Source organism: Vulpes lagopus, chromosome 24, assembly GCF_018345385.1.
Source record: "Vulpes lagopus strain Blue_001 chromosome 24, ASM1834538v1, whole genome shotgun sequence".
Lineage (NCBI taxonomy): Eukaryota > Metazoa > Chordata > Mammalia > Carnivora > Canidae > Vulpes > Vulpes lagopus.
The window spans coordinates 20,669,741-20,692,325 of record NC_054847.1 but is presented as its reverse complement, the minus strand read 5'-3'; the positions used below and the strand labels follow the sequence as shown (position 1 = coordinate 20,692,325).

General features: G+C 36.6%; 1 protein-coding gene across 1 annotated transcript in view; it reads left to right on the top strand.

The window, feature by feature from the left end:
• LOC121482136 (translation initiation factor IF-2-like) overlaps nucleotides 1-22,585 on the top strand; it is a 325,404-nt gene that overhangs the window by 268,828 nt on the left and 33,991 nt on the right. Inside the window, exon 5 of the mRNA XM_041739977.1 lies at nucleotides 9,810-9,876. The gene's annotated coding sequence lies outside the window, so the exon portion shown is untranslated. The remainder of the gene's footprint in view (nucleotides 1-9,809; nucleotides 9,877-22,585) is intronic.

The window sequence follows — 22,585 nt, the reverse complement described above, 5'->3', positions numbered from 1 at the left end:
AAAGGCAGAGAGATTAGCAAGAGAGATAAGAAAATGAAGTATGATTTATTTTGGTAATAATTAATCAACCAGTATGCCTAAAGAGAGTATTTCCTAGATGGGAGGATTAATTCATTCTTGAGCAGGGATTAGTTAAAATGTGCCTCCATATCTCTCCCCTTGTCTATCAATCAGAGCAATAATAAAATATTTAGAGTCCTAATAGTCTCCATGTTCCTGCACCAATGTTCTCCATTGGTCCCAACGCTCAACCTTTGTCCTGCTTGTCATCTGCCTGCTTGAATGATCAGCAGAGACTCCCTCAGTAGTTAACTGAGCAGATTCCTTGCTCATATGATGGGGGCATGGATGAGAGAGAAGCCATACATTTCACCAAAACTCCAGTTAATTTTATTGTGAGCAGGAGACTGAAGAGCTTGATGAGAAAAGCCACAGTGAGAACTCAGGAAGCAGAGGCTAAAGGAGTGGAAGTACAACTTCCTAGTTGTAGTGATTTGAAATGCTGCTAATTCTCCCAATATTTCGACTCCTTATTTATATAATTCAAAGTAATATAAAGTTTGAGTTAAAGTAGTTTAAGAAAAATATCTACTTCACTCATCTGTTCATTAATTTTTTCATCCATCCATCCATCCATCCATCCATCCATCCATCCCACATACATTTATTTGTTTCCAAGCACCTCAAAGATGAACTAGACATGAACATATCTCTCCAAAAGCATATATGTTGTAGGGTAGGAGAGATATATAAATTTATGTATATAAAACAAGTACTAACAATATTTTAAGTATAGTGATGAAGCCATATAGTTATTCTAAGGCCCAGTGAGTGCCATATAACCTTTTCTTGGTTGAGTGGAGGGAAATTTCTTCTAGAAGTAACACTTGAAATAATACTAATGGGCTTAAATACTTAGAAATTAGCAGTAAATATATGGGGATGAGGAAAAGCTAGGAGGGAGGTTAGGGAACATTTCACAGGGAATACAACATGCATGAAGTTATGATAATAGCATGAGCCCTGCTCATTCATTTTTCAGAATGAAAAATTGAGGCTCAGAAGTTATGACTTATCAAGGATATAACCATGTTGGTGACACATCTAAAGAGGAATCGTTGATTCCTAATTTCCTCTGAGTACATACAACATGCATATATGTTTTCCACAACAGCCCCTGATACAGGCATGCATGTATGTTTTCCACGAAAGTCCCTGATACAAGCAAATATATAATAACTAGGGAGAATTATGAAATTGGAAGGAGTTAAGTACCTAGTTTTCAGATAGGGAAAGAAGTTCTAAGTGAATAGAATCCAGGGCAAATGAATAGAAAGAAGTAAAAAATTCAGAAAGAAAATATGATTCTTTTATTTGAAAGAAAGAGAATATGATAAGGAAAGAGTAGAGAAGAACTCTTTTCCTTTTAAAGATTTGGCCACTTGGCTAGTTTTCAAGGTGCTAGGGGTTGTAGTACCATTACTGCCCTAAAATAAGGACATGTGAAATCTAAGTAAATCCCATACACACACAGATTAGTCATGAGGATAAATACAAGAATGATTCCTTGTGTCATGAATCAGCCTGTGCTAATTTACCTTCTACTTCTTCTGGGTAGAAATAATATGGTATAGATTTTATGTAAGAGCATCTGACAATAATATCAGTTTTAATTAAGTCCCTTGAACAATTGGATCAGTAAAATAGAAGTCTTATGCTTCTCAGATTGTTAAAAGACCATCCTGCTGTAGAAGGAATAGACTTTGATACTCACTTTTACTAGGGGTTGGAGCACTGTCTAATGTACCAGGAACATTTATTTCCTTCCTTCAGTCATAGAGATGGCTTCTGCCTCTCTAATAGTAGATCCTAATTATTTGGGGGATATAATTTTTCAAAGACTGGCAATTGGGTTAATTTCAAATACAGAAGCCAATTGATTGAAAAAAAACTCACTCTACTAAAAATTACTGTTTATTGAACAATTTCTATATGCCAAGAGTAGTACTAGTGGCTTTGCATGTAATATAGATAATTTGCAGTTACTTGTGCAGTCAACTTTGTACTCTGGTTTGCTTTTTCTCTCATGTACTTGGAAGGACAGCACTTTGAAGTGACACATGGTGGAAACATGAACAGAAACGACTCTCAGATGAATTGGGGCAAAAAATTGATTTATGAAGATAAAGAAATGGATGGGATTAAATATGCTTTCAAGCATCTCAGCCAGGATAATTCACTTTACTGGTTTAACCACTCTCCATCTAAGATACTGTTTCACCTACAGTAGGTCTTCAGTAAGCTTTGTTGGCTTTGAGTAAACACATGCAAAAGAATGACAAAATTGGCTTACCAGGTTTTATTGGATGAAACACTTAGCAGTTCTAGACTGAAATACTTATAGATTGAAAAAAAAAAACTATATACTGTAATAATAAAAAAGGAAAGAAAAAACTAGATATTTACTGATGAGTCTTTTAGCTTTGCTTTTTGAAGTATATTTGCTTCAACACTTGGCTATAACTAGATATTTACTGATGAGTCTTTTAGCTTTGCTTTTTGAAGTATATTTGCTTCAACACTTGGCTATCTGTTATGTTCAAGATTCTTACTAACAAAACAAATAAATAATAATCCCACTAAATTTCCAATTATTCAAAATCCAGCAAACAAAATGGTTTCTTCTTGTCGAGGGATTTCATAAGTGATAGAATATAGCAGGGACTTCACACTTGCCCTTAGGATGAGGAAAGTGGTTTGGTGTTTGTAGCAAGTGCAGTTAACAGTGCTCGTGAGTGATGGCTGTGCTTAGGCAGACTGCTGATGCAGGAATACAAAACCGGAGAGATATCAAGCAGTCTGATTTAGGGCTCAGAGACAGTGGGGAGCTGTGAGATTGATAGCCCAGAAAGGAATCTTTTGGTAGAGGTCCATGGCCCGCATCAGAGCTTCTGGGATTGATAGCATACCGTGCTATCAATCTCAGTACTGTAAATGGGACTACTATTCTCTATGAAAAATGGTTCATATTAAATACTCTGACATTGACTAGATTGAGAACTGCAGAATGACTAAGGAAGAACACATGTTTGCAGGGATTTGCTGTACCATTTTGTTTACAGTTTGCTGAAGAAGGGGAATGAAACTCAATTTTAGTTACACATATCTTACAGAAGTGATCATGTGGATGATATTGTTATTCTTAAATTGAAATTAAAATTGATGAGAGCATAATATAGCAGTAACTGAGATCTTGTAAGCTTTGAAAGGATGTTAATGGTAGAATTATAATCCCTCAGAAATAATTCAATAAAATGGAAGCAAATGAACATATGGCTAGCTAAATTGATAAAGAATAAAAATTGACCCTCAATCTGTGAAATGAAATATTAAAAGAATGGGTGTAATTTTAACCCTAAGTTTTCTTGAGAAAAAGTGTTGTGAATGAAATGTTTCTTGAAATGAAAGCAATTTTGTTCCAGTAAGACCTGGCATAAAACCTGCTCAACTGTGAAAGAGATTTGGTCATTGCCACTCACAATCATTCTAATTGATTGCTTCTCTGCACTTAGCCTTACTCAATATCATATAAAGGATGACATAACCAATTAAAGCTGACAAAATTAAAACATTATGGAATTCCATAGTTACCATATCTTTATAGTAGCTGCACTTTAAGCAGTATGACACTGGTGAAGCATTTTGAAGAAAACCGGTCAAATGGTATTATGCACATCTCCTATGTTGATAGTGTACACATTTTCTATCCCCTAAAAGAATTTGGAAGGTATGTATTCCCCTTACACATTTTAGGGTAATACTTAATAACTTTCTTGAGTTTAAATAATGCAATTTTGGGCCTGTTGTGTACAATGAAATTTAAAAACAAAACTTGTGCTTCAAGACCCTTATTTTAAAAATGCCTAGGGTTGCTTAGGTGGCTTAGTAGGTGGAGTGTCTGACTCTTGGCTTTGGCTCAGGCCATGACGTCAGGATTGTGAGACTGAGCATCATTTCAGGCTAAGTGCTCAGTTGGGGGGTCTGCTTGAAACTCTCTCTCCTTTTTCCTCTGCCCCTCCATGCACCTTGCATGTGCATACGCACGAGCTTGTGCTCTCTCTCTCTCTTAAAATAAATAAATAAATCTTTAAAAAATATGATAAAAATGTCTAAATATGATAGTGACTTCAAATCCAAATCATCTCATGAAAAGTCTTCTGTAGCAGGAGAAATGTTACATTGTTCCTTTATCTTTGAACTTTATTTTTAATTCACTTCCTTGATATAATTTTATTATAATTCAATAAATTTTATGCCCAAAAGTTATTTATTGGTTAACTTGCTATAATTCTCTGAAAATAAAAGAATTCAAAATTATTACTATTTTAAAAATTTCTTTTTTAAAAATCTTTTGGATTTCAGTGTTTAAAATTCTGTAGTGAGTTATCGTAATGTTATAATACAGATCCCACTGATCAAAATAAGAGTATATTTACAATTTTATAGATAGGTATTTAATATAAAAAGTAAACATTTTTAAAGATTTATTTATTTGAGGAGAATGAGAGTGAGGGTGAGGGTGTGTGTGGGGGAAGGGAAGTGCAGAGAGAAAGGGAAAGAGAAACTCAAGTAGAATCCATGCTGAGCGTGGAGCCTGACATGGGGCTCTATATCATGACCTTGAGATCAGTCCAGAGCTAAAACCAAGAATCAGATGCTTTAATGGGCTGCACCACCCAGGCACCCCAAAAGTAAACATTTTTGAGACGTGAATCTCAGTGCAATGTGTGGGATTCTTTTTCAATTAATGTAGTCTTCAATAAATATTACTTATTGTCAGAGCTGAATAGAATTCAGTATCAATTCTATTCATATTTTCATTTTATAGGTAGTTCATCATTTCACTTCAGGTCAAATTTGTCTGTATAAATAAATATAGAAGATTGGATAGTGTTCATTTTAGGATTTTTTTTTCCATTAGCTGTGAAGATCTGTTTTGTGATAAATTTCAATTTTCATAGTTATATTATTAGTGCTTTAGAAAATGTGTAAAAAATTAACAGAGAGAAGAACTTAAGAAACTTCAAAAATAAGTGATTTTATTTCATGATTGAATGACATTAAATTTATAATTTGTATACTTGGTAAAATTAAAACAATAATATCAACATCTAAGTAACCTAAATGAAATACAGTTATATTTTTAAAAATATTTTATTTATTTATTCATGAGAGACACACACAGAGAGGCAGAGACATAGGCAGAGAGAAAAGCAGGCTCCATGCAGGAAGCCTCATGTGGGACTTGATCCCGGGACTCCAGGATCACACTCTGAGCCAAGGGCAGATGCTCAACCGCTGAGCCACCCAGGCATCCCTATAAGTTAAATTTTTAAAGTTCAAGATATTATGTCCTAAATTGCATTTGCAGAATTTATTTAATCTTCACCTATACAGAAAAAGACATTCTGCTTTAAAGAATATAGTTAATTTACTTTGGGGGAATTATTTTTTTTTTTTAAGATTTTATTTATTTACTCATGTTAGACATAGAGAGAGAGAGAGAGGCAGAGACACAGGCAGAGGGAGAAGCAGGCTCCATACTGGGAGCCCGACGCTGGACTGGATCCCAGTACTCCAGGATCGCACCCTGGGCTGAAGGCAGGCGCTAAACTGCTGAGCCACCCAGGGATCCCCAACTTTGGAGGGGATTATAAGCTTAAAGAAAAAAAGGGTATTGGGCCTCTAGTAACTGTAAGCCTATCAATGATGTAGTAATGACAATTGTTGATGCATTATTTATCATGGAACCTACCATATGATCCCACTAATTTAATATTAGGCTAATAAATGCAAGGCAGGGGTGAAGGCATGAGCAGAAAAGTAGATGATGAGTGAGAGAAAGCAGGACACTTATCCCAAATTAAAATAGGACCATTGATCATGTGGATGATATTGTTATTCTTAAATTGAAATTAAAATTGATGAGAGCATAATATAGCAGTAACTGAGGAAAACTAAAATATTTCTCCTCCAAGTCTGAGTATTTATCCTGGAAATGCCAATCATTTATTTTGATATATGTTCCTTTTTTTCCCAAACATGTAATATTGATCTAGTATAAGTAAATAGGCTTGTCATCTGTTCTCTTTAAAATGATGCCAAATGAAGCCACACTGATACATGGGACAAAATGTTCACCAAGCCATTCTCATTCTTAAGAATGCTAGGGTCTCCTGGCTTGCTTGGTCTATGGAGCTTGTGGCTCTTGATCTTGGGGTTGTGGATTCAAGCCCTGTGTTGGCTGTAGAAATTAAAAATGAAATCTTTTTTTAAAAAGTGCTAACAATGTGAAGATGACTCATTTCTCATTTCATAGCAGATTAATATTTTTTATTGTGCTATTTACAAATCTTGAATATTCTAAAGATTAAGTTAAATAGATGAAAGAGTTGTGTAGTCTTGCTTGGATGAAGCAAGGTATTGCTGTTCTAAGTCCCTTTTACCTAAACTTCCAGTGCTTCATTCTCCTGAGATCTCATCTTCAGGGGTGAGGCATTATTTGACAAATAGTTAGGTGAAGGAAGAGATAAGGTTGTTAAAAGTGTCATTGTTCCCCAAGCCCTTCCCCTTTTCCCTCTGCATATACCTGGATCTAAAAAATACAAACATGGGCTAGTGTTTCTAATGCTTTTTTGCCTCTGAATGAAATATTTAAAATAAGGAGGGATGGGAGATGGGACACCTCCTTCTGGTTTATGGTGCCACAGGGAAGGTTTTTGCTGACACTAGTATTTTATATTGAAATTTTAGTGCCTCAGTAAATTTTCTACTTTCAGGACAATGTAGCATACTAAGCTTGGGGATTGGTGAAAACTTTTTTTTTTTCTCTCAAATTGGAAAAGAGCCATGTTAAAGGGCACATGGAAAGAGAAGCTGCATGATACCTTGACAGTAGACACCTTCTCAGGTCCATCTACCTTGAAGTGGATCAAAGGTGCTTTATGTAAAACTATCCAGGACCCACATTACTCTTGGGAAGTTTTCATGTACCCCAGTACACAAAAATTACTGTACTAGACAGAGAAACTAAGAGCAGAAACATTAAGTGACATATCCAAGTTTCTATAGTTGCTATTTGTAGAGTAGGGATGGCAATCAAAGCTAAAAAGTTTAAATTAAGGAGGTCTTGCAATTTACAAATTACATATTCCCCGTGCAATCTCGTTTCCCATATGAAAGACTCAAATTAATAAGAAACTAAGATGACCCCCATGGGTTCACTTAGGAAAAGCTTGGGGCTGGTGATTATTGTAAAGTGGTTATGCATTATCTCTAATTTTGTATTATAAAAGTAAGACAATATTTGTGAATTATTATGTAGTCTGAAATGAACACATAACCAATTCTTCTATCAAAAAACTCTAAGGTATTGTTTACATTTTGCTATTGCCCAGAAATTTTATATTGACATTGTCTAGAAGAAGTACATTAGGAATATGGGCTTTTAAAATTTTTCCCTAGAGATATTTCTATAATAGAGACTCCAATTTGATCTATATAGTGTACTAATTTTAATAGGGAAGTAGAAATTGTACAGACCACAGACTCAGGCTGCCAACATATGGGACTATTGAATTAATTGGGTTGACAGTGTAAAAAGTACTTGAATTGAGACTTACTCCTAAAAATTATGTGAAATGTTTCCTTTTAAAGTTAGCAAGCTGTGCCCAGGAAAAGCACATTAAAAATTTAGCTGTAACTTGCCTTGATGACAGTTTTGAAAACATGTGAAGGGAAATAGAGACACATACAATATTACATAACCTTCCCTAAATAAACAATGTTGTTATAGAGACAGGGAGAAAATAAATTTAAATTGAGGTTAACAGAAATAACTTCTGTATTACCCACATAAACCAACAATAATGAACATTAGAATAAATACCTGAAATAAAAGCTAAATGAAAAAAGAAAGCTAACCCAGAGATAATCAATACAATTAGGGAATTATTATGTTTTGAAAAATCTGCTATCTTTACTAGTATGTAATGGCAATTCAAAAAATCCAAAACAAGCAGACAATTATATTAAGTAATTATATTAAGTAAGACTATATTCTGTAGTGCTAGATGACAGGTATTGCCAAACTCATTGTGTAGTTTAACATTTGACAATCTACACTGGGTATGGGTTACTTGAATAACAAAATGCTTCTATAATCAGATTATAGGTACAAATTCTGGGGAGATGAATATGAAAGATTTTTTTCTTGATAGAAAACAAAAATGGTGACTGAAGATAAAATTATTATTATGTGCTTTGAGTATGTGTTTGTATTGGGGGATAGGTGAAAAATATGATGAATTAGAATTCAAGCTGATATCTTAGACTGCACAGTAAGATTGTCATGTAAAAGTTATCAATAAACTGAGAGATTAAAGTAGCGATTAGAAAGTATCCACAAAGTTATATACAATTTTATATTTTCATTTTCAACACATACCCAAGTGGAAAATTGTTAGTTTGACATGTGATCATATTGCCAGATAACACCTCCAGGAAGATTGTATCGACCTAAGGTTATTCATCACTTCATTACCTCCCAAAGTAACCTGGTGTTTCTGACGCTATACAGAATCATCTAGGTGAATACAAAATAGGAAAGGTCTAAATTCCTCTACTACTCTCCATGTTTTGGAGCAGAGAGAACGCAAATTACTTGACTTTCAAAAGCCTTTGACCAGGTCCAACAGTTGTTCTGAAAAATTAAATCAGATTTGAAAAAAAAACTCATCATGTATCCCTATAGACTGAGTTTCTACCCATGAAACAAAGAATAAGAATAAACATATCTAGATACAGAAACTATAAACTGAGAAATCCTTTAAGGATTGGTCTCAGAGAACATTTTTAGATGTGATCTGGAAGATGGAGTGCACAGTGACATCTCCAAATTTGCTGATGACACTAGCTCTTCCTGATAGTGAAATGCCAGGGTGACATGAATAAATTGCAGGGACATCTTGAGAGACTGTGGGAGTAAGCCAAAAAATAGTAACTGAGCTTCAGTTTCAGAAAGTGTAAGGAAGTGTGTTAAATTCAGGAAAGTAATCTAAACTTTACTGGATGAGTCATTCATTCTTCATATAAGTATTTGTAATGTTATGGACTGAATGTTTGTATCCTCCCCAAATTCAAATGCTGAAGCCCCAACCCCCAATGTGGATGGTATTTGGAGATGAGGCCTGTGGGAATTGGCTCTGGATGAAGTCATGAGAGTGAGTGCCTCAAGAGAGGCTTAGTGTCCTTCCAAGAAGAGGGTGAGAGACCAGAGCTCACTTACTGTCTCTCTCTCCCTCCTCTCTGTGCCATGTGAAGATGCAGCAAGAAAGCAGCTAGCTGTCTGCAAGACAGGAAGAGGGCCCTCATGGGGAACAGAGGCAGGTTCCCTCGACTTCCTAGCTTCCAGACTATTAAGAAATAAATGCCTATTGTTTAAGCACCCAGTCTATGGTATTTGTTATCGCAGCCTGAACTTACTAAGATGGGGGAGAAGCTGAAAAATAGTAACAGTTTCTGTTTCAGAAAGTGTAAGGCAGTGTGTTAGATTTAGGGAAAATAATCTAAACTCTCTTTATTAAAAGAACCATTCATTCTTTGTGCAAATATTTGTTGAGCACCTACTATGCCCTCAGCATAGTGCCAGGCACCAGGGATAGTGAGCTAAAAAAGGGCATGGTTGTTGGTGGACTGGGGGGATATAGTGTCATATAACTTATAATATTGTGTGACATATGCTATTTCAGGAACAATAATAAAGGGCTCTGGAAACACAGAACATGGAGCCTGAAGGAACCAGGAAGGCATCTCAAAGTAAGTGACATTTGAGTTACATCTGAAAGGCTGGGAAGGAAAAGGGAAAATTTCCCATGAAGGGAGGATGGCAGGGGAACACAGGGCTTGGTTTAGTCAGCTCCAACTGATTTTTTTGAAGCTTTCCTTTATTTCTAAATAAAATGCTACCCAGAAACCTAACTGGTAAGACAGATCAAAACAGCCTTTTAGCCTGGGCTGGCTCCACAGTCTTCACCTCTCCTCTGCCCCGGTGTCCCTCAAGACATGCCACAGATCATGGGGACTCTTGGGACATTCCATGAAAACTGACATGGTCTTGCTTTAATTTTATAGATAGATGATGAAAAATGGGGCCCATATATTTTAATTTACCAGTCCAAGTTGTCAAAGAAAGGGAGAAAGACAATTTTGTATCTTGATTTATGACTTGGTTAGCGAACATTTAGAAAAATTATTGGAGAATGTTTTCCTTAACAAAATTAACTGAATCTATTGTGGTAACCCAAGAGCAACCAAAGCTGTGAGACATTATCAAGGAGCACGTTAAAAGGGAAAGAAAATTCTTCTACCTCATATCTCTTTATAGCCATGGTTTTCCTGCAGTGAGATAGTGCATGTGTCGAGTTTCCATCATTCAATAAGCATCATGCATCTGGAGAATACTGGAAGAAGAACCAGTAAAATAGGCAAGAGGTTTGGATGGCCACTTCAGGACTTAGGTTAACCCACTTGGGACACACAGAGTGAGGTCCTCCAGCACTCAGGTCCAGCTACCAGTAACCATAATCAGCCAGAGCTGGAAATATCCTGTATGCTGAGGAGGGGATTTGACTGAGACAGGTGACAGAGCTGGAACTGAGTTCCAAAGGAAAATCGTGGAGACAATCTAATGAAATCAGAGATAAAACCAGGGGACCCACACCTGGAGAAAGAATAGCAAATACCAAAGGACAGACCAAATATAAGGATTATCAAATCAGAAATGAGACTGGAAAGGAAGATTCTAGAACATGAAATTAAATCTCAGAGCCAAATCAGCAAAGGACTGAAGATGCTAGACTAGGTCTTGGCAGTGAAACTGGAAAACAATCAATTGTCCAAATAAAGATGTGCAAAGTAGTTGCTTTCAATGTTGGGAGCGAGGAGAGCCCTTTAAGCTGCTGACTTTGAGTCTTCTGTTGTGAGTATTATAGGCTTCCTTGATTCCATATGAAAACACACTAAAGTCTTTAAGCTGCATGCAAAGACAATGGTTAGATGATCCTAGACTTTGATGTCAGATGGACTCCTGAGTATAACCTTGTCTCTGCTACTGGATACGTATCAGGTTTTGGGGAAGTTGTATAATCTTTATCTGAGGTTTTTCACCTGCAAATGGAAATTACAACGTATACATGCTGCAATGGTTGTACTAGCTGTAAAAAACCCACAAAACATTTAGCACATGGGTGATTAATATAGTGGTAGCTGTGAGAATGTTGATGATAATTACAAACATGAGCTTGCTGAAGACTTTATTATCTAAGCAAAAAAAAAAAAAAAGGAAGAAAAGAAAAAGAAAAAAGTGTATATTGTTGATGAAGTCCTAAAATAGTGGTAGAGAATACTTTGCAAAGAGGTAAGTTTAGGTGAAACAAAAATAGTCATACTTAATAAAATAGTAAACTAATAGAATTCAGTTAAACTTAATTTCTTCTAAAAAGTGATATGTATGGCTATTAGGTTACAATTAAATAAGATGGAAATGTTTGGAAAATAGATTTTATAAATAACAGAGGCCTGACAATTGATCTTTACAAAATAATAATATTAAAATGTCTAAAATGTTTTGGAAACAATGAAAATCAGGTGTCTTCATTACAGATCTTCTCAGTGGCTTGCTTTATTTATTTATAAGATTTTTTATTTATTCATAAAATACACAGAGAGAGAGAGAGAGGCAGAGACACAGGCAGAGGGAGAAGCAGGCCCCATGCAGGGAGCCCGACCCAGGACCTGATCCCAGGACTCCAAAATCACATCCCGGGCCAAAGGCAGGCGCCAAACCATGGAGCCACCCAGGGATCCCCTCTCAGTGGCTTTAATACACTATTAGGAATTAAGACTCTCCAAACTGGGGGCTTTAGTATATATATCAATTCCCAATGTCTACAAACCTTTTATTTTTCTTAGGAAACCTCAAAATGGCTAGTTTCTCTGTGTCATATATGTTAGGAAATGCAGCAATAACCAAAAAGACACATTTCAGAGATAAATAGATCACACATAGAATCTAGGTGTCCTGACACAAAGCTCAGTTGCTCTTTCTAACAAAATATTACTATTTCCTCTGATTGCATGGATATGACACTATGGAGAGCAACCATTTTCTTCCATAAAACACTATCTGCTACTTTTCTAACACAGTCGGCTGGAGGTGGTAATTACTGTGTTCAGACAGCACTAAATGCATTTGTTTGCTGCTTTTTTTTTTTTTATTCTCATCTAGTTTTATTATTTCCATGTGTACGAAGCTCATGTTTCCTTTTCAAAGCCCTCAGAGGCTATGACTCAAGTGCTATGTTAATTTTAAAATGTGAAGGAATGAAACATCTGTTATCATGACAGGCCCTCAGGACTTTCATTTTTGAATGAGAAGGGTGAGAAATAGATTTAGAAGTGAGGGAAGATAAAGAGACCCAGGTGATATTCATTTAACACAATCCCTAGATCCCAGGAAAAAATCATAGATATGGGTCAAACTCACAGAAAAATCTGTCCCTCTCTGTGTGTTATAAAGTAACCTTTGGCTGGCTGATCTGTGTCTTGCCTTGACTCTTCCATGCTGTCATCAGAACCAACTGCAATGTTAACTTCTGAAGATATATCTCTTTGCCAAGTGGAAGATGACACTTTCAGCTGGGAAATTAAGTTTTGTTTTTGTTTCTTAATGTGAGATCTGGGTTACCATTGTCTGGTCACCTCCCCAAATTTAGGATTGAGTGCAGGGAAACAGAATTTGGGGGCCAGCAAAAAGGAGAAAGGAGAGTCCCTGGGCACCAACGTGAGATAATGGAGTTGATAAGCAGCTTCTTGGATAGAAATCCACACCAAAAAGAAGCAGGATGTAAAAACAAAACAAAACAAAACAAAAACCACCCTCAAAGGAGGTTAGGAGTGGAACAAATTTCTAAGTACAAGATAACTGAGGAGAAAACAGGAGAGAATGAGAGGATTCACAATGAAAGACGATGCTTACATTCTGTGAAGCATCCATCAGACTCAAACACAGCAATGGCATAGTTTTCAGAGGGTGTGGTGGCCTCTGACAGGCAGAGAGGCATCCAGTGAGGGCTCTTACCTAGCTGGGAAAGTTATCACCTTCTACGTTGTCAACAGTGTAATCAACAGAAATTTTCATTTAATCTGAGTAAACCATCATGTGAAGAGAGCAGTCACAATCTAATTTTGAAAAAAGTTGGCTATCATTGTTATCTTTATTTTCCCTCCAATTATTGAACACCTATTACATATTCTATGAAAAACATACTATTCACTCTATCCAATTCCATCTTATGAGCCTGTAGAGTGTTTTATTATCATTTTATCGATGAAGAAAACATGTCTCATAGAGGTAAATAACTTGCCCTTGGTTGTACTTGTCTTAGTTGTAAATACAGACTAATACCTGTTTTCTAATGCCATAATACCAAGGGAAGCCACTCCTAATTTTCTGTCTCCCTGTGCTTATTTCAGACATTATTAATCAGTCCTGAATCTCCTTCCTACTGAACATGGTTTCAGAACCCTTCCTAGCATATTAGAGGAATCCACTACGAATTGAGCAGTGAATACCCCTGCTCTGCACCATTCTGTGTCCCTCTGTTATGCAGGCAACCGGGTGTAGACAGAGGAGGCTAGCAAAATAGAACCAAGATCAGAGCTCAAATAACTAATGGAATTTCTGATTAAGAAGAAGAAAAAAAATCAGGCAAAAACTTGAACCCAAGAAATCAAATAATACAGGGAAAGATGGAAAGTTCTCTCAGTCCTGGCAGAGCTTAGAGAGTCAAAAGAGTGGTGCTAGTGAGTAGTAGAAAAGGTGAGCTGAGATTTCCAAGATGTAGTTGTTTAATCTTAGACTTGGTTTATGCTACTTCTTGAGTGTGGACAACATTAAGACAAGAAGTTTTTGCTGGAGTCATAAGAAAATAAAATAAGGCAGAAGTAATAGAGCTGAGACATTCCAGACTGGGCTTGCAAGATTTAGTTGGCTGTAGAAATCTTTAAGTACAAATGTCTGGCATGGACTGATGAGACATTCATTGGAAACAACAAATTCATTGGATTTTTCACTTCATTGAATTAAGTCAACCAGTTCAATTAGCATCTTTAGTCAAACAAATATTTGACTCAATGGGGGAAAATCTATAAAAAATAACTCTTTGGAAACAGGAAAAAAACAGTTGTTGTACTTAAGAGTTCATATTTTAACCAGATGGCACAGGGAATGCCTGTGTCTACTTTGCTGGAATTATTTTTAAGGTTTACAAAATCACATATATTGACACATGTAATATAATAGCTCTATGCTGAATTCCAGAACTTACAATGACTTTAGAAACTTAGAGATATTAATGGTGGATACTGAGGCCTAGAAGGTTACATCTAGTTGGAGGCAAAAGACATGTAAGTAAATAGATGAATTTTGATATATGCAGGGATAAACATCTATAGAGTAAGAAGTATTACAGGGGAAAACTCAATTGTCTCTTGGGTGTAGCTGAGAATGGCATCACACAGGGGCTGATGATAAGCACAGAACTTGGTGAAGCAGACGAAAGGAAGATAAGGGAAATGAGGACAAAGAGGCCATTAGGTACAGGGACTAGAACTTGCAAAGGGATAAAACAGTAAAAAACTACAGCAATAGGGAGATTACAAATAGCACAGAATGACTGGAAGTGCAAGGCCGTAGGAGATGAGGGTGGGAGCTGAGGCTGATCAGGAAGGCAAGGACCGGGCTGCCAAGGGTCATATTTCATGGTAAAGAGGGCCAGTGATGAGAGTGATGAAGCTTTTAGGCACTTGTGGATTTTGGACAGACTGGCGTACAAGTTGAGTGGAGGAGGCATGATGAGATGGGATCCAGAAAGATTTGCGAACAGAAAAAAGTGATGAAGACATGAACTAAGGTAGTAGTAAAGAGAGTAGGGGAGTAAGTTCCTGAGACACTGAGCACCAACATAACTTAGCTGCTGTGGGCATGTGGGGAGCATAGAAGTACACATTCAAGGATGGCCCTGGGAGCATGTACACAATAGATCAAAGGCATAAAAGAAAAGAGATTTAGAAGTATCTGGCCTGAAGCTTACAATTACAACAGAGCTATGTAGTTGAAAATATTTCAATAACATTTTTTTATTAGAGGAGCAAGAATAGTTTTGGCAGAGAGGTTGGAATATGACAAAAGGAACAAAAAAAAATTTTTTTTAAAAGCCATTCATAATCCCACTACCCAGAGATAAACTATTGGTAACATTTTAGTACACATGTAGATGATTTTCACAATTTAAAATTATATTAATTAGAAGTTTTTGTCTTGCTTTCCCTATAGTATTAAGAAAATATTTCATTTACTAAAGATTCTTCAAAAAAACATGATGTCTGCTGAATATATCATAGTCATATAATGAACTATTGGACGTGTCACCATTCCCATATTTTGGGGCATGTAGTTCAGTATGACTACAGCCTAAGTATAAGGAAGTCTTCTAAATCTCTGTTCATATAACTTTTTCTTAATTGCTGATTGTTTCCTTAAAATAGGTTCATGTATTTTTGCAAATTTCACATTTACTTTAGGAATACAGATGGTTTGGTATAAAAAGGGCATGAACTTACATGTTTTCTCAGCATGATTTAATTCTATTCTTCCCCAGTTCTAGCACTTTCTCCATTTTATGTATATAATGTGCACTAGGTATTAATACCTATTAGCAGTTATTTTAAAAATGATAATTTTTGTCTGAATTCAACTGCTGATTTACTAAAAGTTTTGCATGGTAGGGAATTTACATATCAGAAAAACACTTGAACATATAATATTGAGGGATTTTTATCTTAGTAAATTTAAAGGGATTTATCATTTTCAAACCATCAATTCAATATCTCTTATACATAATACAATCCAAAATCTTTCAAAATTTTTGACACACATTATCATTTGTAAAGTTTACTTTTTTCTCTTAAAACATATTCCATATAACACTGCTGTTTTCACACGTGACAAAAGAACTTAATGAACTAGTTTAAATTTTAGGTGACATGGTAAAAGTCCCATCAATTCCTCATGTTGACCTGCATAATCAAACAAGCTCAGTTAACGTTTTTGAGATGTTATGTCATTTGGGAGCTCTCTAGTATCTTGAGAAACCATTTTGTTTTTCTTATGTTTAGTTTAAATGACTTCTATATTTTCACAATGCTGAATTAAGCAAATAAAAAATAAAAATCATTCCAATCAACCTTTTTTCATCATATGATAATGATCAAGTAAATGCTTATATCAAAGATTATTTCACTGCATTTAGCCTCCTTTATTTTTTTTCCACTAACCTTAGTCAAAGAAGATTTTATGTTTATTTCTCCTTAATCATCTTGGATCCTTTGGAATTTATTCTCTCTCTTGCTCTCCTTTTTTAAGTATGCTCCATGCCTAGCATGGAGCCCAACATAAAGCTTGAACTCATGACTCTGAGATGAAGACCTGAAAGGAGATCAAGAATCAGTTGCTTAATTAACTGAGCCACTCAGGTGCCCTGGAATTTATCCTCTTTTGAAAATTTCTAGAGGAGTAGATTTTATAACGAACACTTCTATATGAAGACTCATACTTTCAAAGCTCTTCCATTACATTTGTAGGGATCAAGTAGTCCTTGGGTGTCTACAGATGCATAGACATATGGGAAGTGAGCCAGAGGGAATTCATTTTCAATTCACCAGAGCTTTAAGAATGTCTTTAGCTATTACCAATGATTTGCACCTGGTGAGCAGGCAGGTGAGTGGCCACAGTCTCCAGAAAAGTTGTGAGAATCTATTAAAAATGTATAAATAAAAACACATATAGATGGCAAAGGGAGCTTCTCTGTTAACCCATGAACACCTCACTCTGATCTTCATTGCTGTTGTCAGGGGGGCTCAAAGGCCGAGGTAGCTAGGCCCCTAATGCTTCCTAGTCTAGTGCTCCTGTGTTGCGTTCTTTGTGTATAACTCCATTTAACAACATTAAAGAATTTGCATTCGTTGGCTGTTGCATCTTTCTATCCATTGGGACATTCTCACATTGCATAATCTAATTTCTAATTCTATTAGGTTTAGAGCATCTTTTCTTCTGTCCTTTGTAATGCCATCTTTGTATGAAATTTCTTAACAGGCTCCTAGAATCTGAGCATTTTATTTGCTTAAGTCTGGTAGTATTTAATCTAGCTAATTCTGCTAAGAAGTCAGTTTTCTCTTTAACGAATTCTTACTTGATGTTCAAGGATCTTCTGTGTTGCCATCCTGTGGCCTATGAGTCAGCAGGAGTGAGAATGTGAGGTCTATGAGTGTCATTCCCATGCAGGCAGAGCAAAGGCTCTGGAAGGAATTAGGAATAGTTGGGTAGCACTGCCACTTACCATTAGAAAAGGTCTTTCAAACAGGAGAGCGAGAGAGTTGAGAAGCATTTACACTGGTTGTCCATCACTCTGCACAGTAGAAAAGATAAATCACACAGGGAGAAATTAAAGCAAATTAAATGTTGTTTCTCCTAGAAAATCTAAAAGAGAAGAGCTTACACTTAGTTTGTCTTTAATTTTAGTACTTCCTGAGAAGAAACTGGGGCAACTTTTTTTTTTCTTTTTACCCAACTTTATGTCTTAAGGGTGACTTTAACTCTTGTTTTCTCGTAATATTTCATTATAAAGAACCGATTTAGCTCACCTTATTATTGCTGTTACTTTAGTTTGGTTTTATTTTTGCACTTCTGAGGAAAGATTGGCCTGAATGCTTGTTTTGGTTACTGCAAAGAACCGGCATCACTCCTAACTCTGGGAAAGGAACAAGCGGTGGTGGAAGCGGAGGTGGGTGGGCGGGGGGCGGGGTTGGGATGACTGGGTGATGGGCACTGAGGGGGTCACTTGACAGGATGAGCACTGGGTGTTATAATCGAGCTCCAATAAAAAATATACAAAATAAATAAATAAATAATAAAATTAAAAATTAAAAAAAAAAAAAAAAAAAAGAACCGGCAACTCCCCCTGGGGCCTTTCTACCAAAGAACAGAAAATTGAAACTAAGCTGTAAATTAGGACATGTCCTCAAATTCCTAATCCTTGAGCCAAGTCAGCTTCCTAAATTCAGTTCTATGGTAAACTTTTTATTGATTCTTACCAAACTTACAAACCCATGTTCTAATCATGAATCAAGGGTTAGGAATGGAGGGGGAGGAGAGAATTTGCTTGGCATGAGTAGTCTGTTAATAAATCATCATCATGCAATAATGTCGAACAAAATAAGGCCTACCAAAGCCATGAGCTTTGTCCTTGTATAACCACATGCAAATTGGAAATGATTACCTTGCCCATAGATGTGGAGTATTCCAGCCAGCAGTGATTGTCAGGCTATGTTCTCAGAGCAGAGCAAACAGGACGATAAACACTGAAAACACAAACATAGAGAAGGAATTTGCAAATAGTAGTTTTCCCGTTAAGATGTATTGTACCGATTGCACAGAGGAGAATTCTGGTCCTAATTTAGTGCAGGTTTGTATTTGGCACATGTTACCTGTAGAGTATTTGGGTAAATTACTGATGTCAGTTGTATTTCTCTTGGAGACGAGGGAAATAGGTTATTGGCACAATAAAACATCCAGAGGCATTTAAAATGTCAGTCTAATCGCAAGAACCAGTAAGGCTTTTAATTACCTTCTGTGCAATTTTTTTTAATTGCTCTGATGGCTGTAGCGCTTGGTAAGTTCCTGACAGAGCAGCTGCAACAAACTTAATTTAAACTTTTTTTTTTTTTTTTTCCTAAAGCTCTCTGGAAAAAAAGGAATCTGAGATGGAGGGTAAGCTTTGGGAGTTTCCTTTGTCCCATGCTCTCTGTAGGAATTTTTGTTATCTGGTCACTGATAAAATCCTACCTCCATGTTCATCCAACTACCTACAGAGTTTTGTTTGTTTGTTTTGTTTTGTCTGGTGATGACATTCTTTAAAAAGTATATGTTTGTCATAACCTTCCTTCTCAGAATAGTCTGAATCAGCCAGTCCATGGTATTAGACCGTCACTAACTCCAATTTCATATACTCTTCAGTGCTTGTTTAATTCCAAATTTGAAAAAGAAGATTCATAATTCCTTTTTTGAGATTGAGGTGAGGGAGAATTTTGTTTCCTATATGACCTCATCCCCTTTAGCTCTACCTGCCACCTTGATAGAGAGCTATTCTTTATTAATTCACAAACACTCTCTATTCTTAGGGTTTAATTCTCTCCTTCTCTAAGAACTAGTCTCTTATTAGGGAGAGATGTGGATTGGCCTAATGTCTATGACTGAATCCCAATTTGCTATATACCATTTCTATTTAACCTTAGTTTCATATCCAAAAGAAAAGCAGGAATAATAATAATGCCTCCCCAGGAGAGTTTTGAGGGTTCAATAAAGTAAGGTATAAACAGCGACTAGCAGAGAATAGATTTTCAATGAATGTTAGTTTAGCAGTAATACCTACCTCCACCTCTACCTCCAATGCTAGTTCCCTCAGGTACATGTATATAATCACACTTGCATTACTAACTTTGTCCTGTTACATGGCAGGTTATGCTTCAATTAGACTATGAGTAGCAGGGTAGTCCCTCAGATTTTTTTCTACATTAAAGTTATCAAGTATAATGCCCTTACCAATCAGGTTTTTTTTTTCTAAGATTTTATTTATTTATTCATGAGAGACACACAGAGAGAGAGAGAGAGGCAGAGACACAGGCAGAGGGAGAAGCAGGCTCCATGCAGGGAGCCCCAATGTGGGACTTGATGCCGGGATGATGGGATCATGCCCTGAGCCAAAGGCAGACACCCAACCATTGAGCCACCCAGGTATCCCACCAATCAGTTTTTTTAATTGATGTGCTAACAGATTGAACAATATTCAGGGAACTTAAACGTGTTAGGAGGTGGGTTGCTACATTAGGTTGGGTTTGAGGCTAAATTTTCCTAAGGCATTTTATGCCCTATGAAGGCTAAGAATTAATTAAGTAGAATCATAGAACGTTGGAGCTGGGAGGAAACTAATATCATGTTGTTCAACCTGCTATTTCATACAGAAGGCAAGCAAGGCAAAACTAGTTAATGTCTGATTGAGCCAAGAAGTTTTCTGATCTCATATTCTCTATTTCTTGGTTGTTTCTACCATGCCACATTCCTCCATCCCATTGGTGTTGCTGCTGAACTGACATTTGCAAACTTTATTCTATATGCTCAATTTAGCTATAGGGTATTGGGGTTTCTTCTCAGCTGAGCTGGTGATGTAGTCAGTAACACTAAGAGCATTCTACCATATTTTTTGGAATCTCAGGAAAAGATTAAGGTGGGCATACAGAGAAAGCAGGGAGAAAAGTGACAGAAATAGTTAAGCAGATAGAGTGAAAAAATCTCCCAAAGAAAAGTAAGAAAAGAAAAAACAAATGAGATAATATTTATTTAATGCTTAGAATATGCCATGTGCTTAGTGTATGTTAAGCATTTGATGCGTATTATCTAGTAAGCCAAAATAGTCCTGGAACGTGAATATCCTTTCCTTCATTTTTCTAACTAGTTATATCACATCTTCCACCCAATCAGCTGAACATAAATCCCTATGCCTGTATCCATGGATTCAAATCAAATCTACCCAGTTCTAAAGCCTGAGCCTTTATTCATTAAACTCCAGTGCTTCTGCAAACACAACCTGATAAAAATATTGGGCTAAGAGGATTTTCAGGGAGAAGTAGAGGAATTATGAAAATAAGGCAAATTGTAGGCAAGCTAGATAATTTGGTTAATGGGGAGAAAGAAATAAGATCCTGGACCGTATTATTAAAAAGTAGAAATAAGGGCACCTGGGTGACTCAGTCAGTTGAGCATCCAACTATCGATTTTGGCTCAGATCATGATCTCAGCATCCTGAGATCCAGCCCAGTGTTGGTTCCGGCCTCAGTGGGGAGTCTGCTTGATATTCTCTCTCTCCATCTGCCCCTCCCTCCACTCTCTCTAAAATAAATAAATCTTTAAAAAAAACCATAGAAATGGATGATTAAAAACGAAGTTGCTGGAGAATGCCGACACAGTTCTCCTGGCTTTGGTGGTTGGGATTTATTACCGTTTAACTATAGTTATTAAACTGTGCAATAAATGTTGCCCCTTATCCTATCCTACCTATTGCATTAGCAACCTACCTTTGCATTCACTAAAATCTCTTTGTTTTGATGCTGTGTGTGTGTGTGTGTGTGTGTGTGTGTGTGTATGTGTTGGAGGGAAGGGGTGATGGTCCAGGTAGCTTTGTCCTGAGGAGCAGCAAGGTGAATCCTGTATCTCTAGTGAGAGTCAAATGTGGTACTATAAATGGAGAGAAGTGTGACATGGAGTACAGAGGTAGAGGAGGAATGGAGTGAAGCCAAAGGATCCAAGACAATTGCAGAGCAGAGGCAATGTGTGGGAGAGGGTGGGCTTCCTTTACAGACTCACAGTGAAGCTAGACATCTATACTCTAGACTGGGAAGTAGTCCAGGAGATGTCCCTTTGGTCAGATTAACCTTAATTCACCCCTTGTTCCGAGGCAACCACTTCACGCTATCTTTGATATTGTGTAACATGGTTTTCCTCTATTTTATATGATTATATACTTGCCACATGCATAAAGTAGTACTTTTTGAGGCACTAGAGCTACAGATTATAATTAATATAGGCATATGGGAATTTTTGATTCCATTTCCCAGCAGAATTCATTTTAGCAGGTCTTATTTTCTCTTTTTAGATTTAGTTCTAGCCCTAGGATCATAGGGCCTCCTAGATGACTGACACTTTTTGGCATGGAGGTCTTTCCTTGCTTTTCCTGGTGGCTCTCAGGCCACAGGGATTATACAAAAAAAAGGGGGCATAACCCTGACAAGTTGAGGAATAGAATACCAGGAACTGAGAAGAGCTATCTGAATATTGAGGGATGCCTGGGTGGTTCAGCGGTTGAGTGTCTGCCTTTGGCTCAGGGCGTGATCCCATAATTCCAGTATCGAGTCCCACGTCGGGCTCCCTGCATGAAGCCTGCTTCTCCCTCTGCCTCTTCCTCTCTCTCTCTCTCTCTGTCTCTCATGAATAAATAAATAAAATCTTTTAAAAAAGGGAATATTAGTCTAAAGAAGACAGAACATGATATTGGATCAGAAGTTCCTAATAGCAGATTTTCAATGTCCAGAAGTTCCTAATAGCAGATTTTCAATGTCCAGAAGGATGACACTAGAACTTTTCCTTTCTATTTTCATTTTTGTATGCTTTCTCAAAACTTCCATATGTTCCTGTCTTCTTAGGGTGGGAGGTACACCTTCACCTCACCTACCCCTGCTTCTGCATATATACTGCTTCTACTTTCCTGGAAATATTGATTGTGACCTTTCATTGATAATTGAATATTTAAAAAATCTCATTTCAAATGTATTATATACTGATACATTTATTAAATAA